At 40.3% G+C, this 4,663-nt stretch overlaps 1 protein-coding gene across 1 annotated transcript in view; it reads right to left on the reverse strand.

Moving 5' to 3' along the window:
- LOC118321244 (annexin A2-like) overlaps positions 1–1,588 on the reverse strand; it is a 10,994-nt gene extending 9,406 nt beyond the window's left edge. Inside the window, exon 1 of the mRNA XM_035652481.1 lies at positions 1,423–1,588. The gene's annotated coding sequence lies outside the window, so the exon portion shown is untranslated. The remainder of the gene's footprint in view (positions 1–1,422) is intronic.
- Positions 1,589–4,663: the final 3,075 nt, after the last annotated feature.

A 4,663-nucleotide genomic window follows, 5' to 3' on the forward strand; every position in this document is an offset into this window, starting at 1 on the left:
AGAAGTTATCTCAGGACACTTTTCAAATGGAGCAGGTCTAGACCGAACTCCTTATAACATTATTTACAGTATGACAGACAGACTTCTTTTCACAACTTTGAGTTTCCTCTTGTAAAATGTACTTAAAATATAGGATGGAGACAGAGTTACTGAGTCACATCAATAAAATCAATCTCAATGACTTCCACCTCCTCGTATTAGTGAGGAAACAAGAGTTTAACATTTAGAGCTGCAGAATCCAGCAGGCTGTAAACGTTTCAGATAGGAGTGTTTGATTTATTGCCTGGGACGTGCCAGCAGGAGAGGTGTGTCTGCAGGAGAGGCCAGGGCTGCTGATAAGGAAAAATGGATCACAAAGCAAACAGATCTGAAGTATGGAGCCTGTTATGTAAGACACACAGAAACATTGAACTTCAAAGAAATAACTCAACAAAATCCAACCAAGTTACTGTGATTTAATACATTTGAGAAGAACTGGAAAGCATTCTCGACCTTGGACCCTCTTACAAAACATTAACAGGAAGCGTGTTAGGGTCAGCGTTTCATCACCTAGCAACCTAGCAAACTCATACAAACACTCCTGAAGAGTTTCAGACCAACAGGCAGACTTATTCCTGTGCTTGTTGGTGTTTACTGGAGAATGTTTGCCTTGTCATTGCTGGAGAACCACACATAGAACCAGTAATATCAATGATGGCTCTGGTCCAACATTTATCGCAATACAAACTACAGTAGCAATAATAATGTTATTGATCAAAATGTCTGCTGTGATAAATGTCCACTCATCTCCAATCCTCATTTCTGAGTTCTGTTTCCAAAAATTCATGCTTTGAATTACAACTGTGCAAGTTAGTGTTTGTTTAGAAGCAACTAACAACTTGTGAATGGATCCTTTCCCTGCAGCTCCATCCAGCAGGTTTCAAAATAAAAGCCTTCAGTCAGTGGTGAGTCAGTCTTGCATGTCTATGAATGGATTCGATTTGTCGACTTAACACCATGTGATTGTGAATGTCTTTTCTAACAACCACCAGCAGCTGACAGGAATCCAGATGAAGAAATAAAGATAATGTTCCTCTCTCTCTGCAGAGTTTCATAAACTCTGTTTATGCTTCCAGATACCGAGTGCAGCGTTCCATCACCTCTCTGTAATACTCAGTAAATGACATGAACATGATACTCTGGTAATTACAGGCGGGCAAAGAACAGAGTGGGTCACACCCATCTACCAACTGACTGTTATCACATCTAAAGTCTCCTGAGTTAGATTTTAGCTTTTATTCTTGTTTTCCAGATGTTTCTTGCAGTTAAAGTACCAAAAAACACCTAAATACTTTCTGGTGTTTACTGACTGATTATTCACTCCTGTGTTCTTTATGCAGAGAACTGATCAAACAAACACTTGCAGATGTGTAATTTTCTTACCTTCAGAGAAGCAGCAGCAGTGAGGCAGCGAGCAGCAGCAGCTCCGTTATGATCCACGATGGGACAGGGTGTGGTGTTTAAATACCAGCTGACTCACACACACACACACACACACACACACTTCCCTCTCGGAGTGCCTGGATGACTCAGTGGATGGGACTTTTACACATTAAACCGAACACATGGACATAAATTCCTCACTGAGGCTCAGATTGCCTCGCCTGCCTTCTGTCTTATTCAGGGAGAATACTTGTTTCTGATTGGTTGGCAGCTGTCCATGGAGTAGTAAATGGGGATGTCTGAAACATTTTAAGCACTTTGTTAAGTCAGAACTGTAGGTATCCATAGCAACTACATTGAAATGATTATTACTGTTTGTTAGTGGATGAGAGCACCACAGCCGGTAGTGAATACCGGTAACGGTAGACGGCACTGCTGTCCAAAACTCCTTCACACAAGGAGAAAACAGGTGAGTAAACTGTTTGTGTGGAGAGCAAAAGATGCATAGGAACCAATCATCATCAGCAATCATCTGACGACACTTAGCTCGTCAGTTTATCATTCTGGGTTATTTTCACCAGTCCGTTAAGTGAATACTAAAGCGCCAGTATTGTTGCTATGGTTACCTGAAGTTTAATGCACCTTGAGCTCTGATTTAGATTTAAATGGTTGAGCTGTTGACTGTGTTTCTTAAATTCATAAAGTTTAAACATAAAGTCTCATGTTCTCATTAACTGCTACTTAGTTCCAAAGTGAATTAATAAATCAGTTGCACGATTAAAACTTGATAAAGGTCTCAGTAAAGACTTTAGTAATGTTAAATCGGTTGCTAGGAAACATCTGTAAGATTAATTAATTATATACTGTAAACAGGATGTCTCTGAAGCATCCCAAGCCAGCATCATTTCCAATAATTATAGTTTTAGAGGCTTAAAGATAAATGTGTAAATTGTTTTCTTTCTGTCTACTTACACAGACAATTCTGTGTGTTTCATAGTTGGTAATATTCACACAGTTTATAAAGGGAAATATCTGATTATGCTAAACTAAGCTATGTTTACTTATTTTGGAATTTAAACAGGCAGCTTTCCTGTGATGGTGGTGACCCCGACATCCACTGCCACCCCCTCAGTGAGGTCACTTCCTGCAGTGATTCACCTGCACACTCACCTGAGACTGTGGTTGTAAAGGTGGGTGGGTGTTGTTCATTTAAAACTGTGACTTAATGACCTTGATCAGGACCATAAAACCCCTCCTCTACCGTCCGCCACCCCACCACACCCACTTAATCACCCTCTGTGTAGGTAAATATTAGCAGAAATGGTTGACCAGTAATTAAATACACCTCCTCCAGTCCTTCCAGTGATCCCACTGTATTGTTTGTAAACCACTTTATCACAATTTTAACTTTGAAAACCTTAAAGTAGCTTTAAAGACAGAGAAATGACTGTATCCTGTTACTGTATGACAAGAAACAGACAGAGACCGCTGAAATACTTTCATGTGGAGGTGAATGACAGTAAATATCAGTCAACAGAAGGGAAACTTGATGGATTTCAGTACAAATCTTTGGATCAAAACAGGAAGTCAGGGCTTTGACAATAACATCCAACTGTTGGAAAGTCTTTAATACAGCTTTGGCAGAGTTTCAGAGACACACAGGGGACTGGGGAGTGTTAGAGCTACTTGTGGAGAATCACAAAGACGTATGTTGTAAATCCCAAGAGTTTGTAATTACGTTCAATTGTATGTGGTCAGACAGGAGGAATTCTCCATAATCATTTCCTAAGGTCCAGTGTGTAGGATTTAGTGGAATGTAGTGGTGATGTTTCAGATTGCAACCAACTGAATTCCCCTCACGCTGCCCTCCCCTTAAACCTAGGGCCGCCTTTACTCAAGGCAGCAACACAATCCCAACCAGACAGGTCTCATCCCGGCTGCTTCAAACTCAACAACAAACTGTCCCAGTGTGCTGGAAAAGCCAAGAGAACCACATCATCGGCAAAAAACAGAGAGACAACCCTGAACCCCAGTACCCCACACTCCCACAGTACCACGGAATATCCCAGGAGTCACAGCCGTGAGCCATGTCCAAGACTACACAGCACATGTAGACTGTATTGGTGAACTCCTCGGACCCCTCTAGTACTTGGTCCACTACAGCAACACTATTCTGTGTGAGGACCATAGTTGTGGAGGTTTGAGCAGTTTTTAAAAATATAAATATGAGGTGAATGCTGGAACCTGCAGTTACTTAGTGTTCAATATAAACCTCTTACTGTTTGGCTCTGATCAACTGGACTCTGCATTCTTTCCTCTGTTATGTAACACAAAACTCTTCCACTTAAAGAGGAAACTCCTGAGGACAGAAACAGTGTAAGCGGAAAGCTCTATTGTTTTCACTAGCAGCAAGACCTGACAGTGGGCTCTCCTCACTTTTTTGGATGATATCTTGAAAACCTGATAGATATTCATCGTCCTCAAAGACAGATTCCTATGTTATGCCAGCTCAGCAACTTTCAAGAATTCCTTGAACTTTATTTCTTCGGCTGCTAAAAGGATTACAGAGATAATCTTTGGTATTTGGCCAGTAACACTGTGTGAAACCAGTGTTTATACATATGCAGTATACATACACAAACTGCCTGATACATAAAGTCTCCAGGTAATTGATTGGGAGGAAATACTTTAAGATTTTAAAAACATAGTTTTTGTCATCATTAAATAGTCTTTGTTTGATTTCTCTTAGCATGTTTCTATCTCTCCAGCACTTCCACCGTTGTGATCCTTCACACACACAGCAGGTGTTCTGTATTGCAGATATTGATTAGTTTCTCTCTGATAAAGCGTTCCTGCTGAGAGGTTGTGTAATCCAGAGGAATGTGAGCTGAACTCACAGGGAGGAACTGAACTCTCGCTGTGTTTGAGTAAAACATACACTCAGTCTGTGTTGCCACGGTAACACAATCAAAAGCTGTATATCATCAGAGATATGTGAACTAAGCCCTGATTAAATATATATATTATTATTTATTTATTTATGTACCAGGGACAATATACATTAATCAACATTGTGGTTTACACTTCAATGTAAATATGCCGGAGAGACCAATAAACAGACTTTGTGAATAAATCAGTTTCTGTGAGTTGAAGGTCCAGACGTTAAGGAGAAACTACTGGCAGAAATGGAATAAAGGTGTGTTTTCATACAGAAGGAACAAACCAAACACTGGGTCTAGAT

This window comes from Morone saxatilis, unplaced genomic scaffold (assembly GCF_004916995.1).
Source record: "Morone saxatilis isolate NCDOM2014 unplaced genomic scaffold, NCSU_SB_2.0 Contig11, whole genome shotgun sequence".
Classification (NCBI taxonomy): domain Eukaryota; kingdom Metazoa; phylum Chordata; class Actinopteri; family Moronidae; genus Morone; species Morone saxatilis.